At 40.2% G+C, this 22,110-nt stretch overlaps 1 protein-coding gene across 1 annotated transcript in view; it reads right to left on the bottom strand.

Annotated features, from left to right (window-relative positions):
- Positions 1 to 22,110, bottom strand: part of LOC112246910 (trafficking regulator of GLUT4 1-like) — a 30,774-nt gene that overhangs the window by 7,200 nt on the left and 1,464 nt on the right. The window lies entirely within an intron of this gene.

Consider the following 22,110-nt stretch of genomic DNA (forward strand, 5'->3'; position numbering starts at 1 on the left):
AATTTGGTGTTTTGTAGATGGTGATGGAAAAATGCTGTCTCAGGCACCATTCCAGAATCACCCAAAAGTGTTAATTGGGTTAAGATCTGGTCTCTCACACACACACACACGTTAAACCCCCTGGGGCCTAGCAGTTAGAGAGTTGGACTTGTAACCGAAAGGTTGCAAGATCGAATCCCTGAGCTGACCAGGTAAAAATCTGTTGTTCTGCCCTGAACAAGGCAGTTAACCCACTGTGCCTAGGCAGTCATTGAAAACAGGAATTTGTTCTTAACTGATTTGCCTAGTTAAATAAAGGTTAAATAAAAAAGACCCATGCTCCTTTGAGACCCCTCTTTCAAAGTCACAAACCTCTTCTTCTATTCATTGTAGCCAAAATAATGGACAACAACATGGGATGTTAAATGCTTAATTAACTCTGGAACCACACCTGTGTGGAAGCACCTGCTTTTTATCCCTCATTTTACTCAAGTGTTTCCTTTTATTTTGGCAGTTTCCTGTAGATATTCTCATTTAAAGCCTGTGTAAAGCCTGTGTAACACGAATCAAACGAAATCATCTCAAGCAATGTTGCTGATACACGAAGCGACTGAGTCAGTACAATAGAGCATATTCATGAAGCTGGAGCCTTTGACACAAACATGACATGTTCAGATTTTAGCTCTCAGGTAGAACATCATTGTAGTTCAGTGGTACTGTAGAGCATTGTGTGAGCGAGCCATTGTTTCTGGGAAATAATTTTGAACCATTGTGTTTCCCTGGTTATCCCCTGTTATGTGTGTGTAGGAAGAGCTCCCAGGATGACAGGTTTGTATGCTCAGGGTTGGGAGGAGGGACAGGGGGGGAGACAGGAGGGGGAGGGATGGAGCACCGGGAGAGACTCCGTCCATGGGGGATGGATGAGATTATACTTTTATCACTGCAGGAAGCAACACTCCTACCCTTCCCCCTCTTTCTCTCCCTCTCATCCCTCATTTCCTCTGTGCCCTTCATTCCTCCCCCTCCTCCCCTTTCCTGTCCTCCCTCCCTCCCCTTCTCCCTCTACCCATGAGTCTCCACGCTGCCTCTGTCTCTGCAGTGGGAACTCGCACAGTGCACTGGCAGTCAGAACAGCCTGGGTCAGAGACCACCAACCAATCGGCTGTATTCTCAGAAAGAGAAATTATCTTAAGTTCTGGTGTGTGTGTGTTAGTAGCTGGGGGTAGGTGGGAAGGAGCCTTCAGTCGAGGTGACGGTTGTATTGATTTACAGGGAGAGGGAGACCTAGTGCTGTTGCGGTGACCGTATTACCTCTACACAGGCAGTCAGGAGTCATGAAGGCAGTCAAATTCCACATGACCGTTTAGTCATGGTAATTAGGCTTCTCCAAGCTCTGATGCTGCTGATGGTCGTTACCAAACATGCTAACTGCCTGGTACTCAGCACTCTATTGTCCCCTAATCACGCTACCATCAATGCTAATATTTTCAAAAATCTAATCAAACACTTCATGAGAGCCCATGAGCTCATGTTGCACAACATTTCTATAGGCTATAAAATTGAGTGAGAAAACAGAGTAATGGCTGCTAATAAAAAGAGGAGGATCCTCTCAGCTTTCTATAGGCTAGGCCTACTATATTTATTTCTCAACTTTCCTAATATTAAGCACATTGTTTATATTTACAACACGAGTATAGCCTACCTGTCTGGCATGAAAATGAACCACGGGAAAAGCGTCCTCAATTTGCTATTTAAGTGCATAGATGGCATATTTCCCACGGCCCCTGTTTCAATGCAGGTGCATGATAATGGTCCATTCTAAATCAAAACAAATGTCACACATACACTAAATAAGGTATGTAAAGACCAGATTAAATCAAGAAAAGTCACTTGTCGATAATGGCCAGCGTAAGAAACAATGCCTTTTTTTGTGACTTTTCTAATCATAGTCACACACGTCATGTAGACTAGCCCATAGGCCTATATGTTTTAAATAGGTTTGTATCACAACTAAAGTGGCTAAATAACTTCTTAAAATTAAGCACATTAATCCATTGGCATATATAAGCGGTGTGTGAGTTTGGGGAAGATCATTTTCACCATAAAAATGCACCGTTATTATAAAAGCATTATCTGCATAATTGCATTTGCAGTCACTTTTGATAATGGTGTTTTCCGCTAATGGAACATTCGCGCTTATAGCCTACTATCATGTGCGCATTGCTGCGCTTATAATGTGAAGAAATAGCCTAATAGTTCTTTCAATATGCACCTCGGAATTGGATAAGGACCCGCGCAGTTGCATCCCCGAAGCCTTTTTTTTAGGGTGCATTATGGCCACAAAGGGGATGCCGCCGTGAAATTCGAAGCATTATCAGTTGCTTGTCAAATTGTGAATGAGAGACTATTTGAGTGTGTACAGCCTTTCAAGTGACTTTTTAAAATCACCATTCGAATCTCATCATGCAGCCTTACAATGTATTATGAATCTAAACATATAGCCCATCGTTTGTAGAACAACTAAAGTTACGTTAATAACTCTAAATGAAGCATATAAGCGTACCTATTTCTTTAACTGCTCAACACAGAATAGCCGCACGTGCGCACTCCCTCAAATCGTTTGGAGAAAATATGTATATTTTATTCAGCTTTGTTCTATTGTATTCTTTATACTACAAAATAATATAAAATAATGCCACAGAATTATGAGCAAATCTTGTCTGCTAAATGAACTAGTGTAGCCCACAGCCATTTGGCATAGCCACATCAGGACCTCACATCAGGACAACTCAGAGTATACTATTATTTTCTTCTGAAATAGACTACATTTTCTTAGGTCTAAAGAAACATGACATTATCTAAATTAAATCATGAATTTATTGTGACGGTGTAGGCTATATTACATGGACTTATTAGACAAGGCTTGTGTGGAAGCCAGGAGATGTTAAATGTGTTTATGTTAATTAATGGTCAATTACCGTAAGATCAACAGTTATTTGCGTGACAATCACCTGCTGACGAAATGACGTGACCGCCCTAGGAAGTCTTGTTCAAATTTTCCTGATGATTGTGAAATTCAGCAAACACCTGGCCTCTTGTCCCACATATGTGATTGTTGTTCTGCAGCACATCCCGGTAAGCCCACATGATAAACAAACACACACACACACACACACACACACACACACACACACACACACATCCCCTCCGCAGCTCTGCAGTTGTTCCCACTGCAGTTGAGGCTGGAGAGCGAGAGAGTGATGAAGGAAGAGAAAGAAAGAGGGAGGAGGTGGAGAGCTGTGAGTCTCTAAAAAAGTGCTCTCCCTCCCTCCAGCCTGCTGCTGTCATTATTAACGAGGAGTGTGGTTGCAGGGATGGGATTAGCCTGGAGGAGAGGAGATCTACTGTACTGTAGGGAGGGCCTGCCAGGACAGTGTGTGTATGCATGCGTGCATCAGGGTTGGGCTCAATTCAAGAAGTAAACTAAAATTACAATTAAATAATCGAAGAAAAGGCATTTATTTTCAATGACTTCTCAATAAACCGAAAAGCTATTTTTATTCAAATCACTTCCTGAATTTAATGCCTTCAATTCGAATTGAGCCCAACCCTGGTGTGTGTGTGCATGCGTATTCAGATAACTCTAAAATGTTTCCTTTCCTCCCCTCCCTCCTTGAAGTAATCCCTGATCTAACATGATCTGATAGGCGAGACAGAGTTCCACTATGACCTAATTTCTACCAATCTAGTCACATCAGATTAGTGACCACTTTAAGGGAGGAAGGACAGTAGGATACATTTCCACAGTATTGGAACAGAGCCCAAGGTCAGGGCAGGGGTAGGAAACCCTGATGTGTAAGAGTTCACTGAAACACCTGATTCAACAACTGTAGTTGTATGTTACGCCCCTGAAAATATCACCGATCTTAACCACATTCTATTGGTCAGTATACAGTTGAAGTCGGAAGTTTATGTACACCTTAGCCAAATACATTTAAACTCAGTCTTTCACAATTCCTGACATTTAATCCAAGTAAAAATTCCATGTCTTAGGTCAGTTAGGATCACCACTTAATTTTAAGAATGTGAAATGTCTAAATAATAGTAGAGAGAGTGCTTTATTTCAGCTTTCATTTCTTTCACCACATTCCCATTGGGTCAGAAGTTTAAATACACTCAGGTAGCCTTTCACAAGCTTCCCACAATAAATTGGGTGAATTTTGGCCCATTCCTCCTGACAGAGCTGGTGTATCTGAGTCATGTTTGTAGGCCTCCTTGCTCGCACATGCTTTTTCAGTTCTGCCCACAAATGTTCTATAGGATGAGGTCAGGGCTTTGTGTTGGCCACTCTATTACCTTGAGTTTGTTGTTGTTCTTAAGCCATTTTGCCTCAATTTTTGAAGTATGCTTGGGGTCATTGTCCATTTGGAAGACACATTTGCGACCAGTCTTTAACTTCCTGACTGTCTTGAGATGTTGCTTCAATATATCCACATAATTTTCCATCCTCATGATGCCATCTATTTTGTGACGTGCACCAGTCCCTCCTGCAGCAAAGCACCCCCACAACATGATGCTGCCACCCCCGTGCTACATGGTTGGGATGGTGTTCTTCGGCTTGCAAGCCTCCCCTTTTTTCCTCCAAACATAACAATGGTCATTATGGCCAAACAGTTCTGTTTTTGTTTCATCAGACTGGAGGACATTTCTACAAAAAGTATGATCTTTGTGCAGTTGCAAACCGTAGTCTGGCTTTTTTATGGCGGTTTTGGAGCAGTGTCTTCTTCCTTGCTGAGCGGCCTTTCAGGTTATGTCGAAATAGGACTCGTTTTACTGTGATATAGATACTTTTGTACCTGTTTCCTCCAGCATCTTCACAAGGTCCTTTGCTGTTGTTCTGGGATTGATTTGCACTTCTCGCACCAAAGTTTGTTCATCTCTATGAGACAGAACACATCTCTTTCCTGAGCGGTATGACGGCTGCGTGGTCCCATGGTGTTTATACTTGCGTTCATCTGTTTGTACAGATGAACGTTTGGAAATTGCTCCCAAGGATGAGCCAGACATGTAGTGGTCTACCATTTTTTTCTGAGGTCTTGGCTGATTTATTTTGATGTCCAGCAAAGAGGCACTGAGTTTGAAGGTAGGCCTTGAAATACATCCACAGGTACACCTCCAATTGACTCAAATGATGTCAATTAGCCTATCAGAAGCTTCTAAAGCCATGACATTTTCTGGAATCTTCCAAGCTGTTTAAAGGCACAATCAACTTAGTGTATGTAAACTTCTGACCCACTGGAAGTGTGATACAGTGAATTATACGTGAAATGATCTGTCTGTAAACAATTGTTGGAAAAATTACTTGCACAAAGTAGATGTCCTAACCGAGTTGCGAAAACTATAGTTTGTTTACAAGAAATGTGTGGAGTGGTTGAAAAATGAGTTTTAATGACTCCAACCTAAGTGTCTGTAAACTTCCCACTTCAACTGTCTAAAAACATTTGGTTTGATTTTTGCAATTAATTTACCATTCGCATAATTGTTGTGATTGGTACCTGAACTTATAGGACGCCATGTTAAGAGATCACTGATCTGACCAAGTAAGATTGGTGAAAACAACGTTTCTACCCTTCTGTTTCCAAAGGACAGATTAAGCCTACTGTAGTTCAGGACTAAAAAGCAAGCTCAATGGAAAATTGCCATTTAAAATGTCTAGGTTAAATAAATGTTGTTGATCAATTGTCATTGAAAATGCCCAGATTAAAGGTTCAATTTTGTTAAAAAATGTAGTACGATGTAATAGTGTGTAGTACTCTTTCAGTAGGCCTACTTCGCAATGGCTAAATTTCTGCTACATCGCTGGAGCATGTTATGAGTCTATCTATACAAAATGATCTAATACCTTAGTCCTGTAACTGCGGTCAAGCTTTGCCTAAGCACTGAATACCCATTTTCCTGTATCTGCACTGTCATTGCTCTACATTCAGTATCACACCCCTTCTGTTAACATCAGGTGTCCTTTCCAAGCTTTCAGCGGGAACGCTGACTTCAAATCTACCCAACGTAGCAGCTGCACAAGATTACTAATTAGCCGTTTAGAAACACACAAACACACACGGCTCCCCCTTCCAACACCTAAACAGAAAGAGAGAAAGATCCATTGGGCTGAAGCCTGAAGCCCATACCAGTGAACGTGCCGAGCGTGCAGTAGCAGTTTGGGCCTAGCAGTCAGTCCCATTAGCTGGAAAGGCCTGCACAGCCAATAAAAGCATATAGCTGTCTCTCTCTGCCTCTCCACTCCACATAATTGACTCCACGTCTTCTTGCATCTGTTAAGCCTACCTTGCTTTTCCACCTGCAGATCAGCATGAGTTGCCCATTGGTGGTCATACAAGACGCAGAGCATTTCCCTTTTGCACATTTTTTTTACAGTACAGCCTTATTCTAAAATGAATTAAATAAAAATTGTTCTCATCAATCTACACACAATACCCCATAATGACAAAGTGAAAACAGGCTTTTAGAAATGTTTGTAAATGTATTACAAATAAAAACTGAAATACATTATTTAAGTATTCAGACCCTTTCCAATGAGACTTGAAATTGAGCTCAGGTTCATCCTGTTTCCATCGATCATCCTTGAAATGTTTCAACAAGTTGATTGAAGTCCACCTGTGCTAAATGCAATTGATTGGACATGATTGGGAAAGGCACACACCTGTCTATATAAGGTCCCACAGTTAACAGTGCATGTCAGAGCAAAAACTAAGCCATGAGCTCGAAGGAATTTTCCATAGAGTTCCGAGACAGTATAGTGTCAAGGCACAGATCTGGGAAAGGGCACCAAACAATGTCTGCAGCATTGAAGGTCCCCAAGAACACAGTGGCCCCTATCATTCTTAAATGGAAGAAAGTGGAACCACCAAGACTCTTCCTAGAGCTGTCTGCCTGGCCAAACTGAGCAATCATGTGAGAAGGGCCTTGGTCAGGGAAATGACCAAGAACCCGATGGTCATTCTAACTGAGCTCCAGAGTTCCTCTGTGGAGATGGGAGAAGCTTCCAGAAGGACAACCATCTTTGCAGCACTCAAACAATCAGGCCTTTATGGTAGTGGCCAGAAGGATACTACTCCTCAGTAAAATACACGTCAGCCCGCTTGGAGTTAGCCAAAAGGCACCTAAAGACTCTCAGACCATGAGAAACTAAATACTTTGGTCTGATGAAATGAAGATTAAACTCTTTGTCCTGAATGCCAAGAGTGTGTAAAGCTGATGTCTTGCTCCCCTCAGGACTGAGTGGATGTTTATCAGAGCTGCGTAGCTGGCTAACTGCTGAAATTTGCCCTCTGCTGGAAGGCTCAATTGACTTCTCTCACCTGCTATTGAGTTAGTGGCCATCTCTGGTTTCTGCCCCTTCCCTCTCTTCTCTTCCCTCTCTTTCTCCCCCTCCCTCTGCCTCACTGGGAGTGTCTTTGGTGAGACTGAGGAACAGTTGTTAATGTCAAAGACTTCAGTTAGGATGCTGGGTCTATTGGAGAGAACTGTTGTCAGAACTGCCATGTTCTGTAAACGTTTTTGTTAATTATTCTGTGCTGTCCATGTCATTGAGTCAGAAGTCGTTCAGGGTTCAATGAAATGTATTCTACTTGTCTGCAAGTCCAAAGATAGAAGACACCTGAGCCAAATCTGGTTCTTCACACCTGGCTACAGCCACTTTTACCTGGACCAAACTTGTCTTATTAGAACACTAGCATAGAAAATGTAGCCTGCTGTAAGTACAGACATGTCGGTCAGTGCAGATCATTTGTTTTGGTAGCTGAAGGAATTATTGGATTTCCTTACCCAAATATGACCACTGGGTAATTCATACGGTCATAAAACCCTGTATTTATCAGTGCAGATCATTTGTTTTGGTAGCTGAAGGAATTATTGGATTTCCTTACCCAAATATGACCACTGGGTAATTTATACGGTCATAAAACCCTGTATGAATATGGTTTAGTTTGTTTATCAAAATAATTGATTACTTTCTGCAAGTTATTCACCTCTAAAACTAAGTTTGCGACAACACTAGATAGACAGATAAGCTAGCTAGCTCAAAAACTAGCTTGTACATGGAAACATGGAAACTTCCACGACCAGAACCAAAAGGAAAGAAAGAGAGATTGTCATATGGACAATTCACCACAAAATATGGTATGATTTTGGGTACTCCTCTTCAGAATGTGACTGTGGGGGAAATACTGCAAATGTGGTGAGCATGGACAACAATGCTCACAACTTGCGCCCCTCTAGTCCCCAGCTCAGGCCGTTACCTTACGACCCCAGCACTCCAGTCAAGCCCCCAGAGGGAAAGATGAGAGGCCAAGAGGGTAATGTCACTTCTTGAGATGCAAAACAATATTGTAATGCTTTTTACAGCAAAGATAGATGAAAGGGCAAATGGCTTGGAGGACATGGTTAGGGAGAATACGATGAAAATTGAGGACATTAAAAAGTCTGTTGACTTTATCTTTGGAGAAGTGAAAACCCTCAAAAGTGACATGAAGAAAGTAGAAGTTATCTGCCAGGAAAATTAAAAGAAGGCGGCTGAACTAGAGCAAAAGGTGAATGAGGTGGAGAGATACCAGCGCAGGTGGAACCTGAGGCTCCATGGAATTCCAGATCAGGCGGGTGAGGACATCAAATGCAGAGTTGTTGACATCTGTGGAGCTGTCACTACCGAATCAAAAGCCAAGCTTCAGGAAAATGTAGACATCGTCCATTGTTTGGGACTCAAGGGTCAAGACGAGACCGAGGACAACCATCATCCGGTTCACCAACAGATCTACACGGGATCTTCTCTGGAGGCGAATTGTGAATTCCTCATCAAGCAAAAATTGAGGTTCACTGAGGATCTGACCTCAGCAGACAAAGTGACGAGAGAAACTGTGGCCGATGGTGGCTGCAGCTCGAAAGGCACGGAAAACTGAATTTTTTTTATCGGTACAAGAGTGATCATCGATGGGAAAGAAATGCGGCCAAATCAGAAGATTTGAGAGAGAGACAGAATCTAACTCGGACAGAACTGGCATTCCAAAATACTGATTGCCAGGTGAAAAGCTGCCTTTTATTTTTTTTAATGTACACAAACACTTGAATGATAAAAGGCTGACCTGAGAACTGGTAAACTAAACACTAACTATAGGTGAATAACTTCTTATTGTAAAGTCTACACAATGTCTCCCCCTTGTGGGAGTAAGAATACTTTGGTAACTTTACGACCAATATTTTATTATTTTTATTTTTTGGAGAGATTAATATTGGGATGGAAGAGGCCTCCCGGGTGGCGCAGTGGTGACGCAGTGGTTAAGGTGACTCTGGGTTCACGCCCAGGCTCTGTCGTAACCGGCCGCAACCGAGAGGTCCGTGGGGCGACGCATAATTGGCCTAGCGTCGTCCGGGTTAGGGAGGGTTTGGCTGGTAGGGATATCTTTGTTTCCTCGTGCATTAGTGACTCCTGTGGCGGGCCGGGCGCAGTGCACGCTAACCAAGGTTGCCAGGTGCACGGTGTTTCCTCCGACACATTGGTGCTTCCGGGTTGGATGCGCGCTGTGTTAAGAAGCAGTGCGGCTTGGTTGGGTTGTGTATCGGAGGACGCATGACTTTCAACCTTCGTCTCTCCCGAGCCCGTACGGGAGTTGTAGCGATGAGACAAGATAGTAGCTACTAACAATTGGATACTACGAAATTGGGGAGAAACGGGGGTAAACATTTTTTTTAAATAAATAAATAAAAATAATGGGATGGAATTACTTTTGAGTTACATATCCTTAGCAAAAGCTTATATTAGCATAAGGTTGTTGGTTGAAGTTAATGTCTTTATCTTTTTGTTCAATTAATGTCAGGGGTATTCGTAATTTACTGAAACATAACATGGAACCCAAACCGGCTGCGCGTGCGCCATCGTGCATACATTCATTTTGTCCCCCTACACCAAACGCAATCACGACACGCAGGTTAAAATACCAAAACAAACGACATTAATTTGGGGACAGGTCCAAAGCATTAAACATGTATGGCAATTTAGCTAGTTAGCTTGCACTTGCTAGCTAATTTGTCATATTTAGCTAGCTTGCTGTTGCTAGCTAATTTGTCCTAGGATATAAACATTAAGTTGTTATTTTACCTGAAATGCACAAGGTCCTCTACTCCGACAATTACTCCACACATAAAACGGCCAACCGAATCGTTCCTAGTCATCTCTCCTCCTTCCAGGCTTTTTCATCTTTTAACTTATGGTGATTGGCATCTACACTTTCATAGTATTACCACGACAACCGACAAAACATTTCGTCTTTCAATCACCCACGTGAGTATAACCAATGAGGAGATGGCACGTGGGGAAAAAAAATCGATGGGGTAATGATATCTGGTTATCATATGGCATCAATCACTCTGCAAGTGTAGCAGTTTTAAGAAGTGCATTTAAAGGTCATCAGTTGTAAGACTCACCACTCTGGACGTTGGTTAATTTTAACAGTGAATATCAACAGTGAAATGTTTTTTAGGGAATATTTATGCATCCAACAACAAACAAAACAACAGGATATTATTTCAAGAATTTGAAGAAGAGATTAATACAGTTATAGGTGTATTTCAGGATATCCAAATTATTTTAGGTGGAGATTTTAATTCTTTATCTAATGTAATGATTGACAGATATCCCCCTCCTAACAGATCCAGCATTGTTAATCTTGAGATTAATAAACTATGTCTTGGATTAGTCAATATTTGGAGATCTAAATATCCTGATAAAAAGGAATTCACTTGGAGTAACAACGACATGTCCAGACAGTCAAGAATTGACTTCTGGTTGATTTCTAATTCATTAGATAATTCTGTAGTCAAGGTATCAATTAAACCATCAATTCTTACTGATCATAAAGTTATATTCTTATCTTTAAATATTAATGGATCTGAAGTTAAACCGAATCGGAGTTATTGGAAACTCAATAGTAGACTGTTGGAAGATGATCATTTCAAGATGGATGCCAAAGATATTATACAAGACAATTGGAGGAAAGCCACACTATTTAAGTCTTATGAGAAATATTTAGGGAATTAATGAAGTATAAAATAAGACAAACAGCCATGAAGAGAAGTAAAGAAATTGCTGAACTTAAAAGATTGAGGGAAGATAAACTTGTTAAGGAAATGCTTTCTCTAATCTCTATGGACCTTGATGAAGGAAAGGCTCAGTTATTCTCTTTACAACTAGAAATGGACTGAATGTATGAGTGTGCCTATGAAAAAAATTACAGACCTCTACATGGTTTGTAAGTAGGAAAACCTGCAAAATTGGCAGTGTATCAAATACTTGTTCTCCCCACTGTATGTAATAATATTTGACTAGTATTGGACTTGATAGACTACAATGAGCACATTATGGAAGATATCTTTATTTTATTTTTAGACTTTTACAAGGCATTTGATACAGTTGAACATTATTTTGTTTTTGAGACTCTTCAATTTTTGGGTTTTAGTCAATATTTTCAAAGTGTAATTAAGACACTTTACAATAATAGTAACAGCTCTGTTAAATTATCCCATGGAACTTCAGACATTTGACATTAGATGTGGAATTAAACAAGGATTCCCAATTTCTCCTTTCTTATTTTTATTGGTCACACAATGTATGGCACTTCATGTAAATAGGGATAGTTTTAGGGGTATTCAGATACAAGGCAAAGAGATAAAATGTTCATAATTGGTTGATGACACCATCATATCTTTTGAAAGATCATAATGAAGTCAGGAAAGCTATTGAGTATATTAATGCCTTGTATCAGGTTTATCTCTCAATATTAGGAAATGTGAATTATTTGCGTTGAAAAGATGTGACTTAAACTCAGTATGTAATATCCCTGTAAAAGATGTGATCACATATCTTAGTATTAAATTTAGCAAAGATCAGAAAGAAAGGGCTAACTTAAATTTCTCTCCTATTGTGGAGACAATTGGAAAGAGATTGAACTCTGGGCGTGTACTTTTATCAATCTGAAGGTCCAGATGAGTTTATACCTCCCTTGCCTTGGATGTTCCTCTGTCAGTAACTAAAATGGTTGATACTAAATGATTTAACTTCATATGGAGGAGTAAACCTCATTACTTAAGAAAAGCGTTAATATGTAGCACCCAAGGTGAGGGAGGGTTGAACGGTCTGGATTGTAAAACCTCTAATATAATATTTAAGATGAAATGGATACAAAACTATTTAAGAAATAAGGATTGCATTTGGAATATTATCCCTAATTTAATATTCCAACAGATTGGTGGTCTAGAATTCTTACTCAAATGCAACGTTGATGTGGGTAAAATCCCTATTAAGCTGCAAACTTTCATAAACAAGTACTTCTAACTTGGAACCTCATGTACAAACACAATTTCCCCCTCATAGGTATACAATCTGGAATAATAAAGACATAAAATACAGAAAGTCTTTATTTTACCAGAACTGGTTCGACAACAACATTATTTGGGTAAAACAATTATTGAATAGTGATGGACACACAATGTTACATTCACTCCTGAGGAGTATCAAATTGTTGTTAGAGCTGTCCCTGAAGGTGCTATCCCTTTTTTAGGAGAATATAACAATACTCCAAGTGCAACTGTTGCGGATTTTGTAGCCTCAATACAATTAGAAGGAATTGACATTTTAAACTATAAATGTAATAACATGTCTATAAGGAAACTATGTCAATATGTTACTATTCCCTCTGCTAAAATGTACTGGAATGCAGCCCTGGGACAAGTGATCTGGAACAAAGTCTCATTGTTGTCTGGTAAATATTGTATATCTAATAAGGTGAAAGAAGTATCATACAAACACATTCATAGAATCTACCCTGTAAAGACCTTTATTATACACAGATTTAAAATAGCTATTGACAACAAATGTGTATTTTGTGGTTGTGACCCAGAAACTCTTGACCATTCATTTTGGGACTGTTCTTATGTCAGAAGATTTTGGAGTGAGTTAGAAGATTTTATTTTAAAAGAAACGACTATTAATGTTCATCTGAGAGACTCTGATGTTATGTTTTATTTTGAACCAAATGATATGGACCCTGATTTAATTTTCATTGTTAATTTGTTTATCTTTCATGGAAGATTCTTTATCCATAAAATGAAGTGGGCAGAGAACAAACCCCTTTTCACATTATTTAAGATAGAATTGAAATACTATTTTGAAATGATCCATATATGTAAAAGAAAAGAAGCAATATGCACCATAAAAGTATTTAACACATTGAATATGACAGCAGTGTAACGGGAGCTATAAAAACCCCTGTAACATCTCTGTAGTTTCAACACAACCCTCTCCAAAACTTATCTAGTTACTACACTTCTTCTGTTTGTCCCTATAGCAGGGGAACCCTTTTTGGTGCTAGGTAGAACCCTTTGTAGAGGGTTCTTTCTTCAATGTAGGGTGATTTGTAAATGATTCTACCTAGATCCATCTATGAAGGGTTCTACCAATACACCTTTCATTATCTAGGTTCTACCAAGAACCCTCTATGAAAGATTCTACCAAGAACCCTTTTATCTTTGAAGGGTTCTTCCTAGAACACTCTATGAACGGTTACACCAGCTCTAATAGCCTTTAAAACTCGTTATGACAATATAAAGCACATTTCATATGGCCTTTTTTGAAGGGCTTAGTTTACTCTATATCAGTGGTGTTAAGAAACTCCTGGTTTGCAGGGCCTGCAAGTCACATTATGCTGGTTTGCAGGGCCTGCAAGTCACATTATGCTGGTTTGCAGGGCCTGCAAGTCACATTATGCTGATTTGCAGGGCCTGCAAGTCACATTATGCTGGTTTGCAGGGCCTGCAAGTCACATTATGCTGGTTTGCAGGGCCTGCAAGTCACATTATGCTGGTTTGCAGGGCCTGCAAGTCACATTATGCTGGTTTGCAGGGCCTGCAAGTCACATTATGCTGGTCACATTTTGCAGGGCCTGCAAGTCACATTATGCTGGTTTGCAGGGCCTGCAAGTCACATTATGCTGGTTTGCAGGGCCTGCAAGTCACATTATGCTGGTTTGCAGGGCCTGCAAGTCACATTATGCTGGTTTGCAGGGCCTGCAAGTCACATTATGCTGGTTTGCAGGGCCTGCAAGTCACATTATGCTGGCTTGCAGGGCCTGCAAGTCACATTATGCTGGCTTGCAGGGCCTGCAAGTCACATTATGCTGGCTTGCAGGGCCTGCAAGTCACATTATGCTGGCTTGCAGGGCCTGCAAGTCACATTATGCTGGCTTGCAAAGTGATGTTCAATTCCTATTGGAATCCAGCCAGAGTTAGGATATCCAACAATTTGAACTTTTAATCAGCCGCAAACCTGCATTCAGAATGACTGCCAAGGTACGGAAGATAGACTGAGAAGACTACCTAAGTCCTCTAAACTGGAGCAACCAACTCCGCAACGGGTGCAATAAGTCCAACTACTAACAGATTGGATTAGTTTAGAAACATGTATGTTATTTATCTTTGTGTGGCGTAAGATTAATCAACCAATCCATATAAACACACAGATATTGAAACAAACCATTTAGAAAATCAACCTGCAATAGAGCATGCTGAGAAATATGATGATGATCAAATGTATTTGTCACATACACATGGTTAGCAGATGTTAATGCGAGTGTAGCGAAATGCTTGTCTAGGAACGCGAAGCGAGGCGGCCATCTCTGTCGGCGCCGGAAGTAGTCACATGATGGCTGTGGTTTTGCTCGTTTTACTCTACACAGTAAAAAAGGACACAATCACACTCAACTCTGGTTATTAGAACCAACACTGGGGTCATTTTATAGCACCACTGATTGATACGTTAATTTAACTGCTGAATCAACACTAGAAATGTTATACTGAAAAGATCAACACTAGATAAAATTGGCCAATTTGCTATTTTTTTAAATTTAGCAGATTACTTATACTCCTGATGTTACTAATGCTCAGGCAGGATTTTTAATAATAAAAAAAAACACAATGAAAAAGCTTATTCAGATTCAGAATGTAGAATGTAGAATTCTATGTAGAATCCTTATTGCTTTCCAAAAAATAATCAAAGAACCCTTTCTTCCAAAAATGTTTTTTAGGATAATAAATGTTTTAGGGATACCTTTACCCTTACCTTCAGACCCCAGTAAGAGTAGCTGCTTCTTCTGCAAAAGCTAATGGGGATGTAAATGGTTCCTGGTAGAACCCTATCCATCCACAAATATACTTTTTGGAACCCTTTTTCCTAAGAGTGTACATGACCATCCAAAAGTCTCTACAACATCAATGCCTCTAAAGAAACAGCACCTACAGCCTTTGATTTTGTTCGTCATTGTGTTTGAGTGGCAACAGCAAACCTAAAATCCCTTAAAGCCGGGGAGAAGTGGAGGCTGCAGAGCACTGAGCCGTGGCCTTACTGCAGTGAGGAGAGAGATAGAGAGGACAACAGGGCTAGACATGAACCAGAAGCCTGGTGGTAAGACTATGGTTGCTCCCCAAATGGCAACCTATTCCCTACATAGTGCACTACTTTTGACCAGGGCCCTATGGGCCTTATATAAGGAATAGGGTATCATTTGGGACTCAACCTGACTGACTGGCTCTGGCTGGAAAACAGTGGAGGCTGCTGAGGGGGAATGGAGCATGTGGAATGGCATCAAACACCTGGTAACCATGTGTTTGATGTATTTGATACCATTCCACTGATTCCGCTCCAGTCATTACCACGAACCCATCCTCCCCAATTAAGGTGCCACCAACAACCTGTGCTGGAAAACCAGTTAGATGCTAGTTGCTTCGACTGCACTACATTCAGCTCAGTACAGGATGACACACGCCCACTATACATGATGTACAGGCTTTGTTCTTCAAAATATGTTTTATATAGCATACATGGAGATACACACTTGCACTTTCACCTGAGTCCTGAGTTGAGAAAGAAAGAAACGTATCCTTTGTAGTTTCTACTGTAGCCTATGTTGCCACGCCCAAAAGATGTAACATCTTACCTGAATCTCTGATGTAGTTATTAAGCGTTGCTGTAAGCCTGATTTTGATTCAACAACTCATTTCCATTCTCTTTTTTTGGGGTAAGATATCCACTACCGTTCAAAAGTTTGGGGTCACTTGGAAATGTCCTTGTTTTTTAAAGAAAAGCACATTTTTTGTCCATTAAAATAACATCAAATTGATCAGAAATACAGTGTAGACATTGTTAATGATGTAAATGACTATTGTAGCTGGAAACTGCAGATTTTTTTATGGAATATCTACATAGGCGAAAACTGTTGTCCTGATTAGAGAAGCAATAAAACTGGCCTTCTTTAGACTAGTTGAGTATCTGGAGCATCAGCATGTGTGGGTTCGATTACAGGCTCAAAATGGCTAGAAATAAAGAGTTTCTTCTGAAACTCATCAGTCTATTCTTGTTCTGAGAAATGAAGGCTATTCCTTGCGAGAAATTTCCAAGAAACTGAAGATCTCGTACTACGCTGTGTACTACTCCCTTCACAGAACAGGGCAAACTGGCTCTAACCAGAATAGAGAGAGGAGTGGGAGGCCCCGGTGCACAACTGAGAAAGAGGACAAGTACATTAGAGTGTCTAGTTTGAGAAACAGAGACCTCACAAGTCCTCAACTGGCAGCTTCATTAAATAGTACCCGCAAAACACCGGTCTCAATGTCAACAGTGAAGAGGTGACACCGGGATGCTGGCCTTCTAGGCAGAGTTGCAAAGTAAAAGCCATATCTCAGACTGGCCAATAAAAATAAAAGATTAAGATGGGAAAAAGAACACAGACACTGGACAGAGGAACTCTGCCTAGAAGGCCAGCATCCCGAAGCTGCCAGTTGAGAACTTGTGTGTATATATATATGTATATATATGTGTGTGTGTATATATACATATGTGTGTGTGTATACATACAGTATGTGTGTGTATGTAGTCTATCGGTAAATAGCCCACCCATTTTTACCTACCTCATCCCCATACTGTTTTTATTTATTTACTTTTCTGCTCTTTTGCACACCAATATCTCTACCTGTACATGACCATCTGATCATTTATCACTCCAGTGTTAATCTGCAAAATTGTAATTATTCGCCTACCTCCTCATGCCTTTTGCACACAATGTATATAGACTCCCCTTTTTTTCTACTGTGTTATTGACTTGTTAATTGTTTACTCCATGTGTAACTCTGTGTTGTCTGTTCACACTGCTATGCTTTATCTTGGCCAGGTCGCAGTTGCAAATGAGAACTTGTTCTCAACTAGCCTACCTGTTTAAATAAAGGTGAAAAAAAATGTATGCATATGTGTGTGTATGTATACATATGTGTGTGTATGTATACATATATAATATATATATATATATATATACACACACACACACACACACACATATATATATATATATATTATGTATATATATATATATATACACACACACACACACACACATATATATATATATATATATATGTGTGTGTGTGTGTGTGTGTGTGTGTATATATATATATATACACACACACACACAAGTTCTCAACTGGCAGCTTCGGGATGCTGGCCTTCTAGGCAGAGTTCCTCTGTCCAGTGTCTGTGTTCTTATATATATATATATGTATATATGTATGTGTGTGTGTATGTATATATATATATATATATATATACACACACTAGTTCTCAACTGGCAGCTTCGGGATATTTTTACAATACAAAACATACACATACAAACGACAGCATACAGACTCACACAAACATCAACGACATCACACCTGCCCAGACCCACCTGCTCACACTCCTATCTCCAGCGCCCGCATCACTCTCCGTCACATGGCCTCAAACTGCATCCGTTTGTTTATCTCTGTCGCCCACACATTTTCAACATAATGAAGCATTTGACCTTTCCGTTGTGTTAACGATGGAGGATTGGTTGATTTCCAGTTTTCAGGTATATGTTTTATCAAGATGATTGATCAGAAAAGTTTCTTCCAACTAATCGGGTATCTCGCTGCACCCTCATATGCCATGTCTTGAACTATGCAGACAGACGGATTAAAAGTACATTTACATTGTAATGCTTCTGACAGCCAACTTTCTAACTCCGCCCCTAACCTTTGGACTTTATAGGATTCCAGAAGGCATTGATTATTGAGTCATTGTTAGTTTTACACTTCAGACATGACTCTGCCGTGCTGTAGAATTAGTGAATTTTGTCTCTTGTATAATAAATTCTATACCTTTGTGTAACCGATGTGAAATGGCTAGCTAGTTAGCGGCGCTAATAGCGTTTCAATCGGTGATGTCACTCGCTCTGAGACCTTGAAGTTGTTGTTCCCCTTCTCCTCGTACCCAATTTGTTTCATTTGTATTTATGGTTTTGGAGTTATGTTTTGTTTTATTAAATTACTCTATTTTACCAAGTTTAATTCTCCTGCGCCTGACTTCCCTGCCACCTATACACACGATTGTGACATGTACAAACGCTTGCAAGGCATCAGCCTCAGGCAAATATTGTTATTAGATGTAAAAACAATGCCCTTCATTGTAATTCAAACATACTTTTTATTATGTTTTACTTTGACTTTAAAAAAAAAACGTATCTTTGACCATCCTTCTATCTCCCGCACAGCAACTCCACTCTCACTTGTCTCCAATTCCACATCCCAACCCTCAGCTTCTCTCAGCCCATCCCATCTATCTCTGCTGGCCACCCACTTCGGGTTTCTACACAACACATATCTTTCAACTATGCTGTGATGTTTAACATACCATTTCAATCTATAAAATCGAATAGAATCCACAGATTGCGAGTTGAAGGTCAATACTTTTACTAAGAGTATTAGTATATTAGTAATTGACTGACCCGGTCTCTCCAGATCTCCTAACAGTACTATTTCTAGGGTCAATTTTCGATCAAAGCTATGCATTTTCAGCCATTCCCGAACCTGAGACCAGAAACAGGCCACCTGAGGGCAATACCAAAATAAACGGTCTATTGATTCTGTATCCTCACAACAAAAATCTGCAGAGTTAGGGAAAGGGTTTACTAACATGCTAAGTAGTTGCAAAGTGTAGCCCAAAAGTAATTAGTGAAAATGCTAACGTTATCCATGATGAGAGTCGAACACAACATTTGGGTTGCTAGACGTTCGCGTTATACACCTACCCATCCTCCCCCCGCCCAACCTCCTTCCTGTCGTTTCTGTCTTATATAACCTGTAATACTGGGTTGGATCAATCACAGTGAGGTGAGTTTTAAAAGCACGTACTGTTTTGATAAGTATTTGATGTGATTTTCGATTGCATTTGCATTGATGTCAGAGTGGTTAGAGAGACAATAGTTACCTGATAATCATTAGCGAGTCGGGTACTAACACAGGAGCAGAGTGCATAAAAGGAGATTATCATAACTCAACGGTCACATAGAATTTCATGACTGCTGGTGTGGCAGTAATACGGTCACTGGAACAGCCCTATCCTCTCTCCATGTGCTATTTAATTAATTGTAAAAAAAAATCCTCAGTTGTCATATTTGCGACCCACTTTGGAATGTAATTAATTGGAGGGTGATGAATAAATATGTCAGGTGATGCCAATTTTTGCGATCCCTCAGAATTTAAGCAGACTGAATGCGCTTATTGTTGTGCTTGCGTTACAACACCAAATTATGTTGTCCATTTACAGTACCAGTCAAAAGCTTAGACACGCCTACTCATTCAAGGGTTTCTCTTTATTTTTACTATTTTCTACATTGTAGAATAATAGTGAAGACATCAAAACTATGAAATAACACATGGAATCATGTAGTAACCAAAAAAGTGTTAAACAAATCAAAATATATTTTGTATTTTAGATTCTTCAAAGTAGCCACTCTTTGCTTGATGACAGCTTTGCACACTCTTGGCGTTCTCTCAACCAACTTCACGAGGAATGCTTTTTCAACCGTTTTGAAGGAGTTCCCACATATGCTGAGCACTTGTTGGCTGCTTTTCCTTCACTCTGCAGTCCAACTCATCCCAAACCATCTCAATTGGGTTGAGGTTGGGTGATTGTGGATGCCAGGTTATCTGATGTAGCACCTTCACCCTTCTTCTTGGTCAAATAGCCCTTACATGGAGATGTGTTTTAGATCATTGTACTGTTGAAAAACAAATGATTGTCCCACTAAACGTAAACCAGATGGGATGGCGTATCACTGCAGAATACTGTAGTAGCCATGCTGGTTAAGTGTGCCTTGAATTCTAAATAAATCACAGACAGTGTCACCAGCAAAGCATCCCCACACCATCACACCTCCTCCTCCATGCTTCACGGTGGGAACCACACATGCAGAGATCATCCGTTCACCTGCTCTGCATCTCACAAAGACACGGTGGTTGGAACAAAAATCTAATATTTGGAATCATCAGACCAAAGGACAGATTTCTACCGGTAAAATGTCCATTGCTCCTGTTTCTTGACCCAAGCAAGTCTCTTCCTCTAATTGGTGTCCTTTAGCAGCAGACCATGAAGGCCTGATTAATGCAGTCTCCTCTGAACAGTTAATGTTGAGATGTGTCTGTTACTTGAACTCTAATGAATTTATCCTCTGCAGCAGAAGTAACTGGGTCTTCTTTTCCTGTGTTGATCCTCATGAGAGCCAGTTTCATCATAGCACTTAATGGTTTTTGCAACTGCACTTGAAGTAACTTTCAGAATTCTTGAAATGTTCCATATTGACTGACCTTCATCTCTTAAAGTAATGATGGACTGTCATTTCTGTTTACTTATTTGAGCTGTTCTTGCCATAAAATATGGACTTGGTTTTTTACCAAATAGGGCTATCTTCTGTATACCACCCCTACCTTGTCACAACACAACTGATTGGCTCAAATGCATTACAGGGCGGCAGCGTAGCCTAGTGGTTAGAGCGTTGGACTAATAACCAGAAGTTTGTGAGTTCAAACCCCCGAGCTGACAAGGTACAAATCTGTTGTTCTGCCCCTGAACAGGCAGTTAACCCACTGTTCCTGGTTAAATAAAGGTTAAAAATAAAAATAAAATTACAAAGGAAAGAAATTCCACAAATTAACTTTTAACAAGGCACACCTGTTAATTGAAATGCATCCCAGGTACCTTATGAAGCAGGTTGAGAGAATGCCATGTGTGCAAAGCTGTCATCAAGACGGCTACTTTGAAGAATCTCAAATATAAAATATAGTTTGATTTGTTTAACACTTTTTTGGTTACTACATGGTTCCATATGTGTTATTTCATAGTTCTGATGTCTTCACTGTTATTCTACAATGTAGAAAATAGAAAAACTAAAGAGAAAACCTTGAATGAGTAGGTGTGTCCAAACTTTTGACTGGTACTGTATGTTGCTACAGAATATATTGTACTTGGATATCAATTGAGGTAAGAATATTGCTCTTTTTTCTTTACGACCACTTTTCTGTGAGCTCATTTTAATCTTTCCAATATTCGCAAAGTCAGGGCTTAACTGGCCTTTTACGCTGCTCAAGGAGAATTCGCCCCACTCACGCTAGCCTCACCCTCATGTGGGTGCTAACAAGATAGAAAGAAAGCTTGGTAGTGCTACGTATCAACAGCCATTGTCAGACAATCCAGTAGGGGTTGGAAGCTGTGGTGAGCTTCGATTAGTCACACTGGTCACGATATCTCGCTTTGCTTCCATTGAAAGCAAATGGCTTCTGATGTTTCACCGCAGGATGCAACTTCCTAGTGTAAATGGCCTGTAAAATCGGCCCCTTTATGCATAGATTGAAACCAGAAACACTGTTGCTTAAAAATAACATAATTCTGGACAGCATACTCATTGATATATCTGCTGCAACAAAGGCTACATCAATGTGCCAACACTGGCCATATGATTGTCTAGCTGGGACATCATGGCACCCTGTACAGGAAGTGCAGCTATGCTGCAGATCTTTTTTTGAATGAAGCAGCAGGGAGGGCTGTAATCGAGTGTGGCCCCCCGCCCTTCCCACAAGGTAGGCTAAAGACAGTTCCTGGGAACAGGAATGTGTTTGATATACTATCCTTTTCCCTTTATCACAAACATCATTTGTTGAACAGTGTTT

This window comes from Oncorhynchus tshawytscha, linkage group LG13, assembly GCF_018296145.1.
Source record: "Oncorhynchus tshawytscha isolate Ot180627B linkage group LG13, Otsh_v2.0, whole genome shotgun sequence".
Classification (NCBI taxonomy): domain Eukaryota; kingdom Metazoa; phylum Chordata; class Actinopteri; order Salmoniformes; family Salmonidae; genus Oncorhynchus; species Oncorhynchus tshawytscha.